Here is a 23,345-nt window from a genome sequence, read left to right as displayed (position 1 = left end):
ATATGTCGGGTGTGTATAGTATATATATGTCGGGTGTGTATAGTATATGTATATATGTCGGGTGTGTATAGTATATATATGTCGGGTGTGTGTAGGATATGTATATATGTCGGGTGTGTATAGTATATATATGTCGGGTGTGTATAGGACATGTATATATGTCGGGTGTGTATAGTATATGTATATATGTCGGGTGTGTGTAGGATATGTATATATGTCGGGTGTGTATAGTATATGTATATATATGGGGTGTGTATAGTATATGTATATATGTCGGGTGTGTGTAGGATATGTATATATGTCGGGTGTGTATAGTATATATATGTCGGGTGTGTATAGGACATGTATATATGTCGGGTGTATCCCGCAGTAGCGGGCGGCGGTAGGACCGTGCGGCGGACGTGCTGCGCTCTCGGCTCCTCCCTCCGCCTCTCCCCGTCCTCCGCCTCCTCCCGTGTAGGACCTGGATGTGTTGGGGACCGGCCGCACACCCAGCTCTCAGCAGGCCGGAGGGAGTGTGAGCAGCGGCGGCCCGGGACAGGTGAGCTGGGGCCGTGCTGGGCCTCGGCTGTGAGGCGGCTCCTCTCCCCGGGGCAGTGTCCGGGTGGTTGCGGGCGGAGGCTGCTCCTCCTTCTCCGGGGGGAGGATGGCGGCTGCCGGGCTGAGATTTCACCATGTGCCGGGCCCGGGAGCCTCCCCGAGCACCAGCGGCCGCCCGGCTCTGCGGACACGTCTGCTGGGGGGCAGGGAGAGCCCCGGGGGGCTGGGAGGGACCGGGGACTGGCGCCAGGGCAGCTGCTGTTTCTGGCTGGTTTTAGCTCCTCCAGGACTGGGCATTAGTCAGGACCATGGTGATGTCTCCTAGTAGTCGGGTCGGCCTCCATTGCTTGGGAGGGCTGTGGACCCCCTAATGTCACCCGGTAATTTCCACGGGTCCCTTTTTTTTCTGTCACCGAATATAGCGCACACCTATATATTTTGTTGATGCTGGGGCTCTCGCTCCTTAATGGAGGGGTCTTCAATGGCTGCCCCTGGATAAATGCATGGACCTTGCACATCCCAACATTGTGCACTGTGTATTGTCCCTTTAAATGAGGTCATCAACATAATGAGGTTCCATGGCAACCAGCCACCTTAATTGATGCTTCCTATCTTTTACAGGGGTGGTCCTCTTCTTGTCTCTTCCTGGGCGTCTCTCCCTCCAGAGGACCCGTCCTCTCGCTCATTGATTAGAATGCTGTGTAATACTTTACTTCTCCTGTGGAGGCGCTGCAGGGATATTACACAGCCATTCCCAAGTGTTCTCATAGATCACTGCTGATCGGAAGGGTCTCAGAAGGAAAACGTTGTGAATGTGGACCCTTCTATGTAAAAGCGGGGGAGGAGGCTGGTTTATCTGTCTGTATGGGCTGCGCTTATAAGACTGTTGGTCTTTTTCCTGTATGGCCGAGGCGGGCATTGCCCTTCTGGCCCAGTCCAGCCACCAGATGATATTCTTGCAGCTGTAGTGATGCTCAGAGCAAACACAAAATATACAAGCCTATAAAGCAATGGTTAATAGACTGGAACAGATCGCTGCCCTTAGTTCCCCCTGTGTCCCCCAGGAACATCCTGATATTGGGGACTGTTCTGCAGTTCACGTATCCAGGAATGGCGCCATTGATACATTGTGGCATCATGTAACCAGCTCCTTGCATTTTGGGCAATTTGGTGGTGACCCCAGAGGATCACATAACCCTGATGCTGTGTATTATACAGACTGGTAGATCCGTTGTTGTATTAGTAGAAGTAATCGATGGAAGAAGTGAAATTCTTCACGAGTTTATAAAAATGTTGGTCAGTGTGACACAGCTGACGTCGTTCGAGACACATCTCGCTTCAGCGCTCTAATGTTTGTGAGTCAGGATAAAGTCGGCATGAGCAGTACAAGTTGTGCAGCTGCAACAGCTCCTCTTTGTAGCTTATCTGGATTACAAAATTGCTACAAAAGTCCTTATTGTTTTGGAAAATCATCTCCAGGTGACTTTAGTATAAGGAGGCCTCCCAACTCAACTCCTTTCTCCACTGCAAAGGTAGATGCTGGAAATAATGATTGGACATGTTGAATTTTAACATGTCCATCCTTTGTTATCCAGTAGATAAGCAGCTGCTTACTCCCCTTAGAAGACATATGCACATGTAGCCGGGTTCAAGAGAAATATCTGTTGGCTGAGCGGCTGTCTAGGGTCACGGCCCCACTATCAGTATTCGATCAGTATTTTTTCTCAGGAGTGGGAGCCAAAACCAGGAGTGGGTGATAAATGCAGAATTGGTGACTTGTTTCTATTATACCTTTTCTCTGATTGTTCCTCACTTGGTTTTGGCTCCCACTCCTGAGAAAAAATACTGACAGAATACTGATAGTGGGGCCTTAGCCTAAGATTTATGGCCGGCTTAAAGGGTTATTCCAGAGATAGGAGTATATCACCTGTCCATAATTTACTGACCGCTGTGGTCTGACCTCTGGTCCCTTAGAGTTTCAAAGAACAGGGCTCTATTCCCAAAGTACAGAAATAGAGCTGCGGCGCACATAATTGATCTGTGCTCCATTCATGCTCTGGATCGCTGGGTGTCCTGTTGGTCGGAGTCCCAGAGATCAGTAAGTTACCCCCTTTACCCTATGGGCAGGGTAGAGCCTACTATCTTGGGGAAAAACTGTTGAAATAACTTCCGTAAGTTTCCTCCAACTTTGCATTATGCAATGCAGAAGTGAAGAAGAACTTCGCTGCGGCTCCGCAGAGGGATCCTCAGATCTCCAAAATATTGGTTTGGACCATATGACGTTTTTTGTTTTATTACTCTATTGTTCTCTACAGCCAAGTGGCTAAACGAAGTATTACTGAAATATATCAGATCGCGCCCACCCCCTTTCCTCTTGCATATCTCCATCTCTCGGATCCTCAATGTACATTTCCATGCATCGGTGTGAATGACATCTGCAGGTCGTTCACCTTTTAGAAACTTCTGTACTTTAGATTAGTCGACGCTCCTTTAAATGGTGCTTCACCTTTGGACTGCATTCCTTTCTCAGAGCGTTCTTATCCCTCCGGTGGGGAAATGGTTAACATCGCGGCCTCTTTCCACACGGCGGCGTATTGTGACACAGTTACCTGTTCAGTCATGGAGACGTAATAAAGTAGAGCGGTTTTGGTACAGGCAGATATTATTTCGGGGCTATTTGTCACTGTTGGGCTCTTCATTTATTAATCGCGTCCTTCTGTGACTCAACGCTGGTTCTGAAAGAATTCGGACATTTTTTTTTCTTTTTTGCATTCTCCGTGCCTGTGACGGGTGAAGTCTTATCTGGTGATGTCCTTTAATGTCATATTATTTGCACAGAGGCCATGGAAATACTTTGTACGGTTGGCACCTAGACGCTTCGGTGGCCTAAATCTGGGGACTGGTTTCTAAGATAGGATTGCCTGAGTCAGGGGAGGGTATGGCTGCCAGCGTGTGAGGTCGATTGGGATGCAGAGGTATGATGTCCACCTAAAATCATAAATAAATAAAATCCTTTGCACCCTCCAAACATGTAGATCTGGAGTGCCATCATCAGAAGACAGAAATGATTCCCTTTGCATTAATGGGTTGTCCAGCTTGTGTACCCGCTTATTTAATAGGTTGGCACCCAATGGTTGCTGCAGGGGTGTAGCTGTAAGGGGGGTACAGAGGTAGCACTCGAACCCGAAGACCCCCGTGCCACAGTATAAATGGCACAGTAGGTGGGGGGCCCTGTTAAAACTTTGCTTTAGGGTCAGGTTGCTTCAATTTGCCCCCAAAGGGTGCAGATAAGCAAAGTGTTAATTTTCCCTTGCAGCAGATTTGGTATAATGCATGGGTGCCAGCTGTGTACCAGGGCAAAAAAGGCTTATGTAAGGGGCAGAAGGCTCCTTTCCTATCTAGTTTCTGTCTTATAAAATTATAATCTTTGCAAGAAGAAACCAAAATCTGTAAATGCCATTAGTTGGCTGTGATTTATATGCCATTGTGAAGCCATGATCTAATAGGGGGTGTTGGAGGCCTCGGGCATCTCCTTCCTTGGTGCTCACTCAGCCATCTGGAGCTTTGAAGGTTACTGAACCCAGATTTATGTGCTCGCACTGTAATCTGTGCCGGCGTCATGATTGCATCACAGGCCTCCCTTCCTCTAAGGTTTCTTCTATGGCCGCTTCCTGCGTGAGGTTAGGTTACTCTCTATAATACTTTGGAATCGAAACTGAAATCTTTGAATACAAAAGGGAAAGTAGGAAAACCACCAATCCGAGGTCGGGGGTCTTACTTTAGATTGTGGTTTAAGTACCCAGGCAAAGTGAACCATTCTGATTTTTTTTTTTTAAAGAAATTTTCCACTTTTACAAGTATCATGTAGTAGTATTGGTCTGTCAGTTTCATCTCCGATGAGATAATGTAGTATGTATGGATGCATCCTTTATGCTAATGCCCCATTGTCAATTTGTTCATACATTTCCAGGACGAATGATGGCAGGACATGGCAGAGTTTTTAATGATTTTCTAGCATTGTAAATTCACAAGAGCACAAGTTTTTACTGAAATAGCCTTTTTTTTGGACAGCTGACCGGTGTTTTTCGTGTTACCTCCCCCGCTCACTCCCCAAAATATAGTTTGGGTTCTCTGACTAGCCTTGGGGTTTGTGCACACAACAGATTATCTCTTATGAGTACGATCTGTGCTTTTCACGTATAGCCCTAATACCTATGATATTCTTTGGGGCAGTGCACATGTCCCATAATTTTTTTTTTTTCTTTTTTCCTTGGACCAAGGAGTCCGCGGGAAAAATTGGAGGCATGTCCGATTTGATCCATAAGAGCTGATCAAAATCAGTAATGTAAGTCTATGGGTCGGACTTCATTCAGATGTTAGTTATTTTCACTGACTGACGGAATGGAGAATATGGAGGATTTCATTTTTTTTGGTCTTTCCACGTACAAGAAAAATTAATCCTCTGATCGGAATAGCCAGTCCGTTTTTCTTCTATGTGGAGAAATCTGTTGTGTGAACCTACCCTTACAGACACCGCTTTATAGACCTCTACCCATTGCATTCGCACAGAGTCGGGGGACTTATCGCTCCATTACTGAGCAGATCTGTATTTGGTGGGAAAGCTGGGTGACTCCCTATGAAGGCTGTAATGATGACCCTAATGGCGGCACCCAGCATCGTTTTACCTGATCTGTTTCCCTTGGGGCGCTGGCATGTTCCCACAGCTTGATGTTTGTATCTTTTTATTTTCTCTTGTGTATTTGTAGGTAACAGATACAAACAGTAAATATTTATCTTTTTCATTGTCATCTTTATTATATTGTATCGTTCTTAGTAGAAGGGAATACAAGCTTCATTTTGAGGCTGCAGCACATGAACATACAGTGAGTACGGAAAGTATTCAGACCCCTTTTAAATTTTTCACTCTTTGTTCCATTGCAGCCATTTGGTAAATTCTAAAAAGTTAATTTTTTTTTCTCATTAAAGTACACTCTGCACCCCATCTTGACTGGAAAAAAACCGAAATGTAGAATTTTTTGCAAATTTATTAAAAAAGAAAAACTGAAATGTCACATGGTCATAAGTATTCAGACCCTTTGCTCAGTATTGAGTAGAAGCCCCCTTTTGAGCTAGTACAGCCATGAGTCTTCTTGTGAATGATGCAACAAGTTTTTCACACCAGGATTTGGGGATCCTCTGCCATTCTTCCTTGCAGATCCTCTCCAGTTCCATCAGGTTGGATGGTGAACGTTGGTGGACAGCCATTTTCAGGTCTCTCCAGAGATGCTCAATTGGGTTTAGGTCAGGGCTCTGGCTGGGTCAGTCAAGAATGGTCACAGAGTTGTTCTGAAGCCACTCCTTTGTTATTTTAGCTGTGTGCTTAGGGTCGTTGTCTTGTTGGAAGGTGAACCTTCGGCCAAGTCTGAGGTCCAGATCACTCTGGAAGAGTTTTTCATCCAGGATATCTCTGTACTTAGCCGCATTCATGTTTCCTTCAATTGCAACCAGTCGTCCTGTCCCTGCAGCTGAAAAACACCCCCATAGCATGATGCTGCCACCACCATGTTTCACTGTTGGGATTGTATTGGGCAGGTGATGAGCAGTGCCTGGTTTTCTCCACACATAGCGCTTAGAATTATCACCAAAAAGTTCTATCTTCGTCTCATCAGACCAGAGAATCTTATTTCTCATAGTCTGGGAGTCCATGTGTTTTTGAGCAAACTCTATGCGGACTTTCATGTGTCTTTCACTGAGGAGAGGCTTGCGTCGGGCCACTCTGCCATAAAGGCCCGACTGGTGGAGGGCTGCAGTGATAGTTGACTTTGTGGAACTTTCTCCCATCTCCCTACTGCATCTCTGGAGCTCAGCCACAGTGATCTTGGGGTTCTTCTTTACCTATCTCACCAAGGCTCTTCTCCCACGATTGCTCGGTTTGGCTGGACAGCCAAATCTAGGAAGACTGGTGGTCCCAAATTTCTTCCATTTAAGGATTATGGAGGCCACTGTGCTCTTAGGAACCTTGAGTAATGCAGAAATTCTTTTATAACCTTGGCCAGATCTGTGCCTTGCTACAATTCTGTCTCTGAGCTCCTTGGGCAGTTCATTTGAGCTCATGCTTCTCATTTGGTCTGACATGCACTATGAGCTGTGAGGTCTTATATAGACAGGTGTGTGTCTTTCCAAATCAAGTCCTATCAGTTTAATTAAACACAGCTGGACTCCAATGAAGGAGTAGAACCATCTCAAGGAGGATCACAAGGAAATGGACAGCATGTGACTTAAATATGAGTGACTGAGGAAAGGGTCTGAATACTTATGACCATGTGATATTTCAGTTTTTCTTTTTAATAAATTTGCAAAAATGTCTTTTTTTTTTTTTGTCAAGATGGGGTGCAGAGTGCACTTTAATGAGACAAAAATGAGGTTTTTAGAATTTACCAAATGGCTGCAATGAAACAAAGAGTGAAAAATGTAAATAGGTCTGAATACTTTCCGTACTCACTGTAACTGACAATTCCCTAATTTATTAATAATATATGATGAGAGCTGAGTGATAACGACTCTGGTGGGCTGTAGGGAGCATCTTAGGCACTACAGGTAACTGGACGCTTTGTGGTCCTTCACATCGGGACTCCGTATAAGTAGTCTCTGTTCCTTCCAGCCCTTCAGGGTTACTGAAATTTCGGAATACAATTAATAAGTTGTCCTGATCTGGAACTTCACGTTGTGGATGGTATTTTTGACACCATCACAGATCACATATAACTACCCATCAGTTGTCAGAGAATCCCATCTTGCCTCTAAGGCGCAGTCAGACGGCAGTATAAATCGGACCAATATCGGACTGGCCGGCAGCTCTCCTGACCCGAGCCAGACTGCTGCATAAAAATATATGAAGCTGTCACACTTGGGTCAGGAGAGCCACCGGCCAGTCCGATCTTGGTCCCATTTTTACGGCCATCTGACTGTGCCCTAATTCTGTTTCTGGTACTGATTAGCATGGCGTCCTGGGGTAATCTACATGCGTTACCTGTTCCTTTTATATTATCTAACAATCTTCCACGACTTTGACACTCCCAGGCGTGGCGCACCCAGAGGAGTGTCTCCTGCAAGCAATGTCTGCTGGGGGTAAAGTACAAAAAGTATTGGACCTGTTGTTCTAGTTCCTTTTTTCTGTAGTCATTCTCCGGCAGTCACCCAGCTCGCCCATAATTTTTAATGGTTTTACATGTCTTCCTCTACCTTGTGCACTGGGCAGAAATGCACAGAACAATCTTTAATATGATTGTTCTGTGCAGATAAAATGATTATTTTCCAAATCCACTGGATGACGTACTACCGAGAACAATGATTTTTAGTTTTTAAGCTTGTTTAAAATGTATTGCATCTGACAAACGAGTGATTTTGTTCGTTGAGCTGGTGTTAGCTGGCATTTTTTTCCTACACGGGCCGATTAGTCGTTTTCCGATTGGCCAGTCTTGTTGGTCACCGCATAATGTAGCTTTCGGGCATCTTTTTTTTTTTTTTTCTTAATATACTGCCCAAATATCCAATGGGAATGTAAAGGATCTGATCATATCTCAAAGAGTAGAGTTAGAGAGAATGATGATGAAGGGAATTAAAAAAAGCATATATACAGTATATTTTTTTTAACACATGGCTCTACATAGGAGCTGTATACACTAAACGGTTGCACAATCACGTATTTTGCACTTTTAATTCATGTTTTATTCACGATGCATTGACTTTATAATAACTGCTTGCAAAAGTATATACCTCCCTGCAGGATTGGATAAACCTGGCTGTGTGTGCCATTACAGATCTGTCCTTTTCAGCTGAACTGCAATACCAGACACAACCCCCAGGGCAGGGGTGGCGCTGTTCTTGGAAATATTTATATTTCTGTGTAATAGGGGAGCGTTCGATGAATTTGTGATTTCTAAACAATTTTTCTAACTTTTTTTTAATTTTATATATATATAATTCCATGATTTTAAAGGATCTGGTTGCTGGATAATCAGTTGGACCCCACTTATCTGCAAGTAATTCCCTATCCTGGGAGTTTTTTTTTAGTAGAGCGGTGGATAGGTTTTGGAGAGATCCTGTAATATCTGGGTGCGGGAAATGTCTTTTACAGAAGGGTTAAACTGACATAGGACTGAATGAGCCAACAGGAATAACAAGCACATGCCAAAACGATATGACTGTGACTCCTCGGGCAACGTCTATGTGCATATCAGCGACCATTCCAAGCGCCCTTCGCTTCTGTACGCTGTGCACACACCGGCTCACTTGTGTGTATATATTTGCTTACAACGTGTTTAATGCCTCATTGGGCCCTAAACTGTTTACGATGCCAGTTATCACCCTTCATTCCATGTATATTGAAGAGGAGCGACCTCCGTGCACCACGTATCTCCCACGGGGTCCTAAAGCTGCACCTGTGACGGCAGGCTCCTGATGGCGTCCCAGCCGGGGTCACCATTGATATTGCACTTGAGCCGGAAGCAGATTACCCTCTTTTCTGACTTGCAGACACCATCAATGTAAAATATGAAACCTACTTCGCTAACGCATCCTTAAAGGGGTTGTCCTGGCACAACATATTGATGATCTATCTGAAGGAATAAAACTTAGGAGCTGCTCTGTAGTACTCGGCAGCGACTGCTATACATTGAATAGAGCTGGAGCATATAGCAGCTGATCAGTGTGGGTGCCAGGTGTTAGACCCCCACTGATATGCACAACCTCTTTTAAAGGGTTATTCCAAAAATAGTAAGTTATGAGTAGAGGATTACTTCCCGATCACTGGGACCGTCATCAATTGATGGGAGCCTGACAGAGGAAAAAACGAAGGTAGTTTCCGGCCCAATCAACTGGGTGAAAAGGTGTTTAAGTGTTGAGGTTTTTAACTTTTATGGACTTTTAACTTGATTCAGTTTTTATCCGGCTGGTTGTGCCAGAAACTACCCTCGATTTTTCCCAAGTTATCTCTTACTCGTCCCATGCTTTTGGGAATAACCCTTTAAATGGTTGTCCCATAAGGATGTTCCCTTTTATTAGGGTATGACCTAGAGGAGAACCCCACTAGAGAGTGTTGGCCATAAGCTAGTGGGGGGGGCTATTCCACTAAAAGGCATTGCCTTTATGAGTAAAACCCCCATCAGCTCGATAGGCGGGGGGTGTCTACTTGGGTCATCTTTAAAGGGGTTGATGGCTTAACGCTAGACTGATCTTTGATCCCTCCACCAATAAGGAGAATTAAAGGGGTGCAGCGCTAATTTAAAGCTTTAAATTCTCCCTGTATAGGGTCACCCAGCCACCCACACTGCACACTTTCATGTCTATCTGGGTAGGCTGCAATTCCTTTCACAGCCAGGTAGCCATGAACACCGCTGTGCAAAAGGCTAATCTGAAGGACTGGTCCACATTGATAGTTATGGAATAGCCGAACTTTGAGTCTCTTTATAACATAGCAGTTCCTCTTGCGCCCTTAACTTCATTTTTTTCGTGGAATGACTGATATTGTTAGGGGATTGCAAGTTAGGCAATCGCCTCTTTATATTCTGCTACTGAAGGTATGAGTTCACAGCTCTGTGACTTTAATCCTTTTTTTTTTTTCCTTTTGCGCCACGTTTTTGGGAGGGAGAGGAAAATTACAGCTAATGTTTTCCTGCTTGGAAAAAAAAAGTTATCAGCCTGAGGAGTAGCAGGCGTTCCTCCCGGTGCCATTACTTCTGCTGTTTTGTCGCTCTCTTGCAGCTGGCGCTCTCTATGTGACATGTAGCATTGTCTTTACTAGGTTATTTTTTTTTGCATGCAGTGGAGTGTGGTAACCCTGAAACCACTAAATGCAACATGTAGACAGTGGGTGAAGGGACACTGACTCCTGCACTGATTGACGGCTCTTTACAGAGAGTTTCCACTTTGCAACAGAAGAACTAATGGTGGTAAATATTAGACCGTGCTGGGACAGTACTAAAGGGGCTGACCAGGATGCCCCTCTGCTAACCAAGGTCAGAGAGCTGCCAGAAAGCACCTCCAGAGTAAGAGGAGCTTTCCATCTGTCCGTGCTTGTTATGCACAGCCCAATGGTTAGGAAAGACACAAGTGGTCACTATAAAGCCCTAATGTGAAATTACTAAAGGTGCTCATACACATTCGGTAAAAGCTGCGTGCGTGTATGGCTGTCATTAAAGGGGTTTTCCACTTCTGGAAAACTCCTGTTCCTCATGAACAGCTTATTAAAGTAAAAAAGAAAAAAAGTGCTTAACTCATCCTCCCCAGGTCTGACAATGTTTCGGATGTCTGTTATTGTCTTCAGCATTGCCAGCGCAGTGGCCTGGGAGTGGGCTCGTCGGCGGCTCATGCCGACAATTTGGGCTGAGCTTTCGGACAGTGCTTTCTATACGTGATGTCAATAACAGACACCAGAAGCAGCGGCGGAGACTCAGCGCTAGACCCTGGGAGAGTGAGTAAAGCACAGTTCTTGTTTTTTTTTTATAAAGAAGTTGGAGACAGGTCTTCTGAGACTGTAAAACCCCTTTAAAATGTTGAACCATATGCATTTTTAGACCCTCATTCACAATCAATTCAGTGTGTATTGCCCGTTAGTCGTTCAGTGACAGACGAACAGCCATTCCTTCAGGAAGAGACAATGACGTTCTGCGATCAGTGGGCTAACACGATTGTGCCTTTAACTTTATATATGACAAATTATCATTTTAGTTGATTTGTTCTTTTTCATCAACTTAAAAGAGATTGTTCACCCCTGGGTAGTTTTTTTTTTTAAATACATTTATTTAGAGCTAAAATTAATTTTTGTAATTGGATTCCATTAGAAACTTTGCAACGTTTGCCTTCTGTATAGGGAGTGGTGAGTGGACCTGTGGAAGTTCGGGATCTGGTACCAGAACTTGAACGTTCACCCAAACCCCATTAAAATGTATGGGAATCTGAACTTCGGAGCTGTAAAATTCTCTCTCGTTCACCAGGTTTTTGCCACCTAATCAGAGAGCGGCATATTGTAGAGTCAGACCCTGATTCCGGAGATGTCACTTACTGGCCTGCTTGTTGTATTTTTGATAAAATCATAGTTTTATTAGCAGGAGATTATCATTAGAGGACTAGTAAACCTGCTGTAGGTAGTCTAGCCACACCCCCACCACTGATTGGCAGCTTTTTGTCTGCACTGTGCACAGGCAGAGAGCTGTCAATCAGTGGTGTGGATGGGGTTATGCAAGCTCAGCATTCAGAGAACTGCTAGATCTGCAGCAGATAAAAGAGGGATTTTCTCAAAATTGCATCAAGCAGCTCACTAAGTGACACATTGCTGGAATCGGGTCTCTGTCCAACCAGGTTCAGCCATAGTAAAGTGATGCCCGATCCTTTTTCCTTCAAGGAGGATAAGCTGTTTCCTCTCTCTGAGTGTTCATATGTATGTGGGTTTCGGGGGAGTTGGCTGTCGGCCGCACAAATGTGTCTGGGCTCCTTTTAGCATGCAAATTGCCTCTTCAGAGAAGAAGAGGACTTGAGCTCTAGCGCCACCTATTGGAAGTAGCAATCCTAAAAGTCAATATCGACCCTTTAATGAGCCTTGCCACATGAGTTAGGAAAAAAGCCAAACCAGAATGTCAATTTGCAGACTCGTGTTTCTGGGTATTGCCCCTCCTTAGTGCAAAGCAAGAGATCTGTTTTTTTGGCTGTTTGAGAGGCCTCTGACTAAGGTGTAAGGGGGTACTTGGAGGCAATTTGCTTATTTAATTTCCCAGAGGGGCTCTACATGGCCTATAAGTCTCCATACAGTGGCATGTCAGGCTTGTCTCTGCACAAGGAGAGGCGTTACCCCTTGGGCACCTTAATGTGCACATTGGCCTTCATAGTCATTTACCATAGTTGTACGTGCCACCTTTTACTGAGTTACAGTTCCATTTCCGGGGCAGGCCTATAGCATTTAGACTCTATCCTTTCACATGGGTGTAATTAAACACACCCTACAGCTTTCCACGTACCATAATCTGGTTGATTATTCTCTTTGATGCCCAGCGCAGAACACCTTCCGGTCCTATTAGCTGCTTTTTTCTGGTATCTGCACATTCAGTGAATATTCTCTTATTAAAAAAAAATAAATGAATACAAAATTATTTTTAAACTTTTTAAAAGGCCAATCTCGCCCCATTTATTTGCTCTCCTTCAATGCTGGGGTCACAGTCGTAGCCACTTGTGCCCTACTGGGGCTTATAACCAGGGCTTGTCTGACAGCCGGCCCTGCTGGGGTGGGGGGGTGGTGCTGCGGCTGGGGTGCCGGGGTGGGGCAGGGGGGTGCCGCTGCTGGGGCAGGGGGGGTGCTGGGTTCTGGGGCGGGGGGTGGCAGGGTGCCGCTGCTGGGGCAGGAGAGGGGGGGGGGTGCGCTGCTGCATCCCACCGTGTTTGATGGTCCTTATTGAGTCCCCGGTACTTGTCTTACATGAGACACACTTGGTGCGGAGAATTCGGGTGTGGGAAGGTGATTGGAAAAGGCATCGCTTGTCTGGAAGGTATTTCCAGGGAAGGGCCAGACAGGCAGTAACCTGCGGTACAGGTGGCCTCGTTCATCACATTTCTGCTTATTGCGGATGTAGTCGCCTTGTGATGCCATTTTTTTTTTTTTTTTTTTATAGCATGAACCTCGCGTACCTGTTGTGATTTTTCGTCCTGCCTTGTAGCGCCAGCCATGTCCTGACCCGCTCTGCTGTTATGTAGGCAGGAGCAATGGGGCTGGTTTATCCATATTGGTGTAATTCTTAGCTCAAATTTAGACTAGATGTATCATCCCAATTCAACCTGTTTGATAAATTTGGGCAAGATTACACATTTACAAGAAATTTGCTCCAAAATTTGCATTTTTTTGGGGGGATAGAATTCCCTCTTATCGGAGAAAGTCTACGGTGCATAAAGTGGTGGAAGTCTACGACAGACCAGAAGTGTTAGCCGGGCTATGCCGGACCTCGTCTTATGTCAGAGCTTCTGACTGATACTGTAGGGTTGGCCTGTTTTACGCGCCTGACATGTAGGCTGTGTTTCAACAGGGCGACCGCAACCATTAAATGATTGCCGATCGGCTACGTGCAAGTCGATCGTGGTGTGTTATACTGTTTAGTCACTCGTCCCGAACTTCGATGCACACAGAACGATTGGTAAAATAATCGTTGTGTGCACAAAGAACATTGTGATCTGCAGCACGTCTTGATTACACAGGACGATGTGCTGCCGAGAATGATGATTTAGACAGATCCAGATACTATGCTTCCTGGGAACGCTCCTTCCCGATTATCAGCCACAGTCCAGGCACGGACCAAGACGTCTACACCAGCCGTGGGCATATATGAAGGTGTTGAGTTTGATGTTAGGACCGTAAACATCAGACTGGTGGACCCCTAACCGATCTAACCTAAGAATAGGCCATCAATAATTAAATGAAAGCAAGTGGCTGTGAACATTTGATGTGCCGTGTATGTGTGTGACTCTTGTTTTCCATGTTGTAACCTGTTGGATGATGATGGAGCTGATAATCATACTGGACATTCGCCTGTTCTGACACCGCTAATTATAGAAAACCTTCCTGCCCTCCATAGCGGATGCTGTGCTCAGTGCCACGTCATACAGTATGCAGGGCTTTGGCCTCGTTCCCTTACGTAAGGTTGCCAGGTACTATGACTATTATCAAGCAATTATTTCTCCAAATATTGGGGCGTATTTGCTCTACTTTGTTGCTTGCTTTGAACTTGCATAGAATAGCCAACATTTATGAAAGATATGGCTGAGTGGTCTTCATGACTATTTCACCACTAGGTGGCGCTACTAGGGTAGGCACATTATTAGGTGCTACATGAGCTTGGTGCCCAATCAGCTGATTATTGCACTGGCTTCTTATATAGGGGTATAAAGACTTAAACAAGTCACCTATCCACTGGATGGATTGGGGGCGGTCCCATCACTAGGACACCCACTGATCACACAAGACTGCATCCAGGAGTTGAATGAAATGGCAAGTTGCCCATGCGCCCTGGCGCTCTATTAAAGTTTGACACTTAAGTTGCCCCAAGATAGCAGAGTTGAGCACAGCTACCTTCATCAGTATTACCAGATTTCACTTTACAAACTGCATTAAATCTCTTGGCCTTGATGAGGCTGGTATACTTGTCAGAATGACTGACTGTATAAATACTTTGATAAAGTTTACGCTCATTTTCCGTCCTCCTAGTGTGACAGCGCCTCAGGCTGGGTCGATGGAGACTGAATACACTTGGACTCTTGAGCTATTTTATTCTATAATCTGACTCCTGAAATGAAAAGTAAGTACATCTGGTCTAAGATGTACATAATAATGTATGCGCTATGTATTGCGAAATCCAGTGAATGTTCAGCTTGAAATGTAGCAGCGGTCATAATGTTGTTTTTTTTTTTTTTTTTTGGTTGACTAGACACATGGGAGCGTATACAAGCCCACCGACGAGGCACGGGTTTTCTATAGCTCTAGCATTTTGCATATTTTTTTTTTTCCGTGTAAGAAAGAATGTGAAATCTGGAATGTTATCTGCTCATGTGAAGGTTTTCTGCAGCCTCCAACCTTTTTGGTTTTGGCAATAGTCCAGTGTTTTCAGAAGGTGTTTCTCAATGAAGTAGCAAATTTCATGCAATAGCGACCGCCAAGAAAAACATTGATGAGTAAAACGCCAAGGAATCGGATGTGTTGGGTGCCGTGCACAAGGTCGGTGTTGCACAGATCCTGAATGTGGTGGTAATTAATTTCTCGGGCTCTTAAGGAGAAGATTTCTTACGTTTGTCCACTTATAGGCACACGTTAGACAATGGAGTAAGGCTGCAATCGCGGCCCGTGAGTCTCCTAACCCCAACGCACGTTTGTTCTCCCTGACAGCGGCTTTTGTCCCTCTGCCACCATCGAGAACACATGTACTCTACTGAACTGAGCGTGCATGTATATGGGGGTTGGAATTGAAAGAATATTTTTGCCGATTAGCCAGATGAGTTTTTGGTTTACAACTGTGTATAGAGGTAAAGGAATAGATTTCATGTCTGTGGACACCTTTTGACATGGAAAAATAACTTTTTAAAGTTTGACTGTAGTCTTCATTCCTTTATTAATTTTCAATCCACCTGATATGCTGTTTGCAGCCTGACCCAAGTTTCGGCTACTTTTTCTTAAGGGATTGTCTCTCCCAGGAAAATAGGTTTGTTGTAAGCTTTGTGTATCAAGATTGCTGCTTTCTTCATTAACTTTTATATCAGTACAGCTTCCTTTTTTTTTCTATCCGTTCATTTTTATTGAACAGTTTCAAGAAAATACAAACATGAAAAAGTTATAACCTAAAAGTCAACCCCAAGAACCCTCCCTTCCCCACAATCATCAGTACAGATTCTATCATGCACTTATTTCCTCTTCATCTGTTTTCCTCCTTATTTATAGCCTGTCTTCTCTGCCCTCCGTGAGCCTTTACATTCTTTCTCCCCTATCTGCACTGTGGAGGTCTGTAGACCACCCCATCTCTCTCCCTCCTGCTGTCTCTTAACACTGAGAGAAGGGAGACACATCAGGAGCTCTGACTGATTTTGTAACTTTTTTTTTTTCAGAAACTTTATCGAAAACTACTTGGAAAGTTGCTTAACTTTGCATTTAGGAAGCAAATGATCAATGCCAATAAAATTGCGTGAAGGTGTGCATGACCTTTAATTTTAGTAGGGGAGAATCTGATGTTTACTGTTACTGAAAACTGTAAATGGCACAAATAAAAGAGATTTAATTAAAGGAGAATTACCCTATAGGGAGTCATTTCTTTTGAAGTTAGTGGAGGTCTTTTGGCTTTTTTATTTTTCTATTAATTCCACTCCGTTGTGAATTCCTGGCTGGAGACTACTATTTGCTATCATGTGAAAATGTTAGCATCACTTGCTGTGTCATCTGTTTTTCTCGTACAAATATTGAATGGAGGTTTCCCAGGAGTCTCTTAGCTACTAGTCCATGAAAAGTGGAAAAACACACGGATGCCATCCGTTATACTGCTGCTTTTTCGCTGCCCCATTCACATGAATGGACGAGTTCTCGCTGCAAAACAGACCGGAATTGGACATTTTTCCACTTTTTCTTTTTAGCCAGTTGACAAAAAAAAAATTAACACAGAATATAATGGACCTGGCTTGATTATCAAACACTGATGTGAGTAAGGCCTTGACGTGCTTAAAGGGATATTCTCAGAATCCAAATTTATCTCTAGCCATTGGATAGATATAACTTGCTGACCCCTGGGGGTCTTACTGCTGGGACCCCAGTGTTCCTATGAATGAAGTGGGGATGTGGCTGTTCGGCCTCTGCTTTATCTATGGAATTACTGAAGAAAGCGGAGTACAGCGTTCCGCTATTTCTGGCAGTCTCTTAGTTTGCAAATCATAGAATCATAGAATGGTAGAGTTGGAAGGGACCTCCTGGGTCATCTGGTCCAACCCCCTGCTCAAAGCAGGATTCACTAGATCATCTCAGACAGATGTCTGTCCAGCCTCTGTTTGAAGACGTCCATTGAAGGGGAACTCACCACCTCTCGTGGCAGCCTGTTCCACTCATTAATCACCCTAACTGTCAAAAAGTTTTTTCTAATATCTAATCTGTGTCTCCTCCCATTTAGTTTCATCCCATTGCTTCTAGTCTTTCCTTGTGCAAATGAGAATAAAGCTGATCCTTCTACAATGTGACAGCCCTTGACATATTTGTAGACAGCTATTAAGTCTCCTCTCAGTCTTCTTTTTTGCAAGCTAAACATTCCCAAATCCTGCAACCGTTCCTCATAGGACATGGTTTGCAGACCAGTCACCATTCTGGTCGCTCTTCTCTGAACTTGCTCCAGTTTGTCGATGTCTTTTTTAAAATGTGGTGCCCAAAACTGTACACAGTATTCCAGATGAGGTCTGACCAAAGAGGAGTAAAGACCGATAATGACTTCACGTGATCTAGACTGTATGCTTCTGTTAATACATCCCAGAATTGTATTTGCCTTTTTTGCTGCTGCATCACACTGTTGACTCATGTTCAGTCTATGATCTATTAGTATACCTAAGTCTTTTTCACATGTACTGTTGCTTAGCTCTATTCCTCCCATTCTGTATATGCTTTTTTCATTTTTATTGCCCAGATGTAGTACTTTGCATTTTTCCCTGTTAAAAACCATTCTGTTGGTTGCTGCCCACTGCTCCAGTTTATTTAGGCGCGGTTGAGCTTGTGCACTTCCATACAAGACTGGATTGCAAAATCCCATTTTCGGGAGTGCTTGATGTCCCAACTCTCAGACCCCCTAGCAATTAATACTTTTTCCTTTTATCCTTTTGGTACCTGTTTAAAAGTTATTCCCAGTCCAAAGAGGCGGTATTGGTGAGCGGGGTCACATTTGATAAATGCACCATCCCAGTGAACATCCTATATACGCATGTCTATCCCTTTTTTATCATATATTTATAAATAAATACCTAGAAGTCTAGAGGAGTGGTAAAGGAAACTATTGTGTTTCTCATCCTGGGTTCCCAAGATAAAATCTCTTTTACCATTGGGGGAAGGCACACCGAATTCATCCAGCTCAAAAGCTGTATACAACTCTGAGCCAAAATCATGGCACAATTTTTGATAATAGGATTGAGTTAGGACCGCCAGGTTCTGGCCGCAGCGTGCAGAGATAGTAGGTTTATTCGGAATCTTACTCATCCTGATAGAATGGGGGAGAAAAAAAAAAAAAAAAGAACTGTGCGCCTTTCCCTTTATAGCCACCCATGTGTGGGATGTCGGGGAATAAACAGATCACGGCTAAGTTTATCCCCCTTGTCTAGTCCTGTGTAATTTTCTTGATGTCCGTAGCTCTTTGGCGCATTGTGCTAATTATGGGAAGAGCGCGGGTCGAGCGTTGACCTTGGGAGGCGGAGAGGAATTCTTATTTTAAAACCCAAGTTGTAGCCAAAACAGGCTGACTTCCCTGCTCACAGCTTGAAGATTATTTTAGGTTTTGATGAAGGAAGAATTGTGCTTTACTGTTCAATGACGCACACAGAAAGTGTAGCAGAGTTTAATTTGGTTTTGCATCATTCCCCGTTCATTGAGGCTCATGGTGCAACAGGAAATGGGGATTGCTTCCGATTTCAATGTGTGCCACAAATATTTAAAGGGAACATTAAAATGTGTTTTGGTTTTGCATGAAGATTGATTTTATAGTGTGGGGTTTTTTTTGGGGGGGGGGGGTAGAATTTATATATTTTTTTTTAAATCCAATTCCTTGCTACTTCTGAACTTAAGTCCAGTGGGCGGCCCCCGTGTTTGACATTGTTTACATACAGAGCTAACTGCTAATTACTGAGTGAAGCTATCCCAATAATTGTATTGAATTTTCAATGTGATAGGTGTCCTTTTAATAGGAGTTTGTCACCAGTTTTTTTTTTTTTTCCAACCCCCATCAGAAAACAGTATATGTAGGGGCTGAGACCCTGATTCCAGCTATGTCACTTACTGGGCTGCTTGCTGCAGTTTTGATTAAAATCACAGTATTATCAGCTGCAGATCTAACAGTTCTCTGAATGCTGAGCCTTGTATAACCCCGTCCCCACTACTGATTGGCAGCTTCCTGTGTTCACTGTGCATAGGCAGGAAGCTATCGATCAGTGGTGTGAGCGGCGTTATACAGAGCTCATGAATTTAAAGGACTACCGTGAATAGCAGCAGGTTTACTAGTCCTCTAGTGATGATCTCCTGCTGATAAAACAATGATTTTAGCAAAACTACAGTAAGCAGCCCAGTAAGTGACATATCACTGGAATCAAAGTCTCTGTCTCTACAACATGCCACTCTCAGATTACATAGCAAAAACCTGTTGACACATTTCATATTAAGTCTATGAAGAAACCTGTGCAAAACCAGGGCAGATGGAGCATTGCTTTAAAGTACGGGGGTTTGTCCTAATGGAAGATCTCCTTCTGTATTTGGGGTTGTTGCACTATCTTGTAGGTGTCCTACACAAAGATGCCCATTGATTGGCTAGCCTTTATGGTAACTTTGGCACATCACCACCATCTTGCTTGTAAAGGTAAGATTGTGTCTGTCCATGCCTTTAATTGTATAGAAGGGAGCGTCGGGTGTCCTGAGCTGTCGAGGGTGTCCTGAGCTAAGCTGTGTCGAGGGTGTCCTGAGCTGAGCTGTGTCGAGGGTGTCCTGAGCTGAGCTGTGTCGAGGGTGTCCTGAGCTGAGCTGTGTCGAGGGTGTCCTGAGCTGAGCTGTGTCGAGGGTGTCCTGAGCTGAGCTGTGTCGAGGGTGTCCTGAGCTGAGCTGTGTCGAGGGTGTCCTGAGCTGAGCTGTGTCGAGGGTGTCCTGAGCTGAGCTGTGTCGAGGGTGTCCTGAGCTGAGCTGTGTCGAGGGTGTCCTGAGCTGAGCTGTGTCGGCACCATAAAGCTGCATTGAGTCCGGCTTCTGTGATATCACTGTGACTAGCCCTTTTCCTGTGGGTTCTCTCGTACATTGGGGTTGAGGTCTTTTGAAGCCACGCAGTCTATTTATATGTTGAGGCCACTTCCCGAGGAAGGGAAATCTATATTTGAGAGAAGCGCGGTTTCTAAGAATGGTGGGACAGCCTGTGAAATACTTTCTAACACGGCTTCACACTTCTCCACCAAAGTCATCAGCTGCCTTGCAAGGAGGCGACGCGTTCCCGGTCATAATTCTCCTCCATTACTCAGCAGTATTTCATTGAACAACTTATTTCGGGAGGCTCAGAGGGAAATCTTATACTATAGCACAATGAAGAGATTCCTATGCTTATTATCATGTTTCCAATCCTGGGAAGCCCCAATTTAATTCCTGGCTTTGGTGTAGGGGCAGATTATTTTTTGGTCTGTGCCATAATTGTGGCTCAGTTGTATACAGCTTTGCACTGCACCTTCTTGAAATCGGCGTGCCTTCCCTATCGTAAAAGGTCCTTGTTCTTGAGAACCCAGGATGTGAAACAGAGTAATTTCCTGTGTCACTTATTAACTCTTTGCTTTATTATATAATTTTTTTTTCATATTTTAGCATACCATTGAAGGAACACTAAGTATAGAAAAAGTATAAAGAATCCACTTTGTGTCTCAGGAAACCATTCAAGTGCCCCCCTCCCCTTCTCTTCCTAATCCTTTGTCTGACAACTGGCTGTGGCAGGATTCTCCTTTTCTCAGGAGCTAAGCCTGCCTCCTAGATGGCAGATGCCAGCAGTTTTACATAGCCAGCATCTGCCTGTAACAGCAACATCTTGAGCTAGCTCCGTTTGCTGCTGTTAACCATTTACATGCTGCTCTCAATCACGGACAGTGGGATTTTAATGGTTTTGAGAGGCTGGGCTTCATAAAAGAACCGTAAGTATACATAAAAAAAAAGTTGGGGGTCTCAGAAAATGGAGATACAAACCATTTTTATTTATTGTGTATAGAAAATGTTCATGCCTTCATAGTGTCATTTGTTGAGATCTTGCTCATTATGAGTGGTCCAGCCACGGAGGGGAGACCACTCCAGGCTGGATGGAGCGTGAGGTCGGCTTCAGTGGATATTCTGGCAGGACCAGGTCTGTGCAGTTGTGACTTAATCTCGATATCTTCTGCTTTTAGTTTAATAAAAGCCTTCATACTGTCTGCCGTTCTGAGATCTTGTCCTCACTGGATCTGGCTGGATCGTGCTCAATTTAGCTGCCAACGACCAAATTAGACTCCAAGATGATTGCTTGCTGCCAGGATTGTGCGGCTTCCCCCGGTGTTAAAGTAATTTATAGAAATGTATATCTTTTACATTAGGAAAGGAAACTTTTTGCTGCTGGATCATTAAACGGGAATGTGTCATCAGAAAATTACCTATTGTTTAAGTTTGTTACATGTTTTTTATTATACATATTTGGCAATATCACAATCTTAAAACAAATGTAGTAATCTTGCAATTTACACACGGCCTCTGGGATTATTTTAGAGTCCTAACTGCCTGAAACGACAAAGTATCATCAGAGGCAGGATTACAATGACAGGACACAGGACCAGGATCCACCAATCACAATAGACGATGTCACGGCTCCTCCCTCCCTTCACGATGACATTTGCACACGCTCTTTAGATGCTTCAATACAAAAGATAGGGGCGGAGTCTGATAATTGCTGCTAATGTTTGTGTGAATTTCCTGAAAAAAAAACAGAAAATTTGTGTTTTTAAGAAAAAAAAAAAAAAAAGCCAGTGGGAAAATTGCAAGATTCTTATTTGTAATAAAGATTGATTATTGAAATTTTTTTTTAATACAAACACCTGATTTCAACAAGCTCTTAAATTATATTTCAGCTGCAACATTGGTGGAGAAAAAAATGAAAAGTATTTTATCTAGAGGGCATGCGAAGCGCTGAGATTATAGTGCTCAGCAAATAGTCTGATTGGATCAGGTTAATCAAGTGAAGAGCAAAAGGATTTCATGATGGCTGAGTTGTCCCTCATTGTGCTTCACAAGGGCTCTCTTTATTTAGCTCTGGTTTGCTTGTAGAAGGCAGTGAGAGCCTGGCAGTGCCCGGGCAGAAGGGGCGAGGACACAGTGACTGCAGACGAGTCGCAGGGATGGATCCTCCTAGCACAGAGTCAGCCGTGCTCGGAGGGGATGTGCAGCTGTGACGTCCGTCTTATGCCTTCTGTGACTATCTGTAGTGACAAGTGCCTTGGGTGGTACCCTAATGCAGGATTATTGATGGTCCGTCATCCACCGCACTGAGAGATGAGTATCCGCATATAGACGTGGCAGGCTGTGAACGATGCAAGTCACCATTTCTGCTGTCCTTACTTCAATGTTTCGAATCCCTTAGTTTTCGGAGTAAGACCATTGGCAATTTTTAAAAGCGCATTTTTCTCCAGATTTCACATTCCAAAATGCTTGCATTAATAAATACATTTCTTACAACGGATGAGGCTGGTGTACTTACTCTAAATACCAATGTATTTATGCATGATCTTGTTATTTATTAAAATTTAGTGTTTTATTTTGTCCAGCCATAGCAAGAGCGCTCCTGAGTACAAGTGTGTTGGCTCTGAGCCGTCGGGTCCATGGGGTGCAGGGCAGCATAAACTTGTTATCCTTTGTAAGAAGGGCTTAGGTAAATCGGCCTGCGCGCTTTCACGTCTCTGCTTATTCACTAGCTCGCATGTAAAAGTTAAAAGTACTTTTTTTGTCCTTCAAAAATTACCGTACTCGTCCTTCTCTGTGATGGGTTAAGAATTCCTTCATTTTTTTTCTATTATATAACTATTGCTCCAAGCTAGGAATAAGTGTATTACGGTAATTTTTGCCGTCTTTTATTTTGCTTTTCAATGTCTCTTAGGTATGTTTAGAAGCAGATGGCCAAATGATGTACGGTTATAGATCGCCATCCATTTGCTGGCAATCTATAACCGTACATCATTTGACCAACTGCTTCTTCTTCTATTGCATAAAAAATAAAATAAAATAAAAAATACAGCCTAGTATACAGTATGATTTTTTTTTTTTTTTAATATCTGTATTAGTGTGAATTAGTGCAGTCTGCTGAATAAAAAATAAAAATGTATAACCGACGTATATCGACCTGAAGAAGGCCATATGGGCACTCCGTTGACCTCTCTCTGGTAAAGGGGTACGTACGGGTGTATTTGGAGTGTAGGCTGGGAGTTTTCCTGGCACATATTCACTACTAAATGCTCTGTGAAAGTGGCCTCTGAATGGACAAACTGGCGTTTTTGGGGTCACATGCCATCTT

At 43.9% G+C, this 23,345-nt stretch overlaps 1 protein-coding gene across 8 annotated transcripts in view; it reads left to right on the top strand.

Moving 5' to 3' along the window:
• The first annotated feature begins 384 nt into the window (after positions 1-384).
• The window catches only part of KTN1 (kinectin 1), a 93,638-nt gene continuing 70,677 nt past the window's right edge, over positions 385-23,345 (top strand). For all 8 annotated transcript variants that reach the window (XM_073638789.1, XM_073638788.1, XM_073638787.1 and 5 more), the window contains exon 1: positions 385-541. The gene's annotated coding sequence lies outside the window, so the exon portion shown is untranslated. The remainder of the gene's footprint in view (positions 542-23,345) is intronic.

The sequence above is a fragment of the Phyllobates terribilis genome, unplaced genomic scaffold, assembly GCF_046119375.1.
Source record: "Phyllobates terribilis strain yellow unplaced genomic scaffold, ASM4611937v1 Scaffold_7__3_contigs__length_470593459, whole genome shotgun sequence".
Lineage (NCBI taxonomy): Eukaryota > Metazoa > Chordata > Amphibia > Anura > Dendrobatidae > Phyllobates > Phyllobates terribilis.
This window is presented reverse-complemented; position numbering and strand designations above follow the sequence as displayed.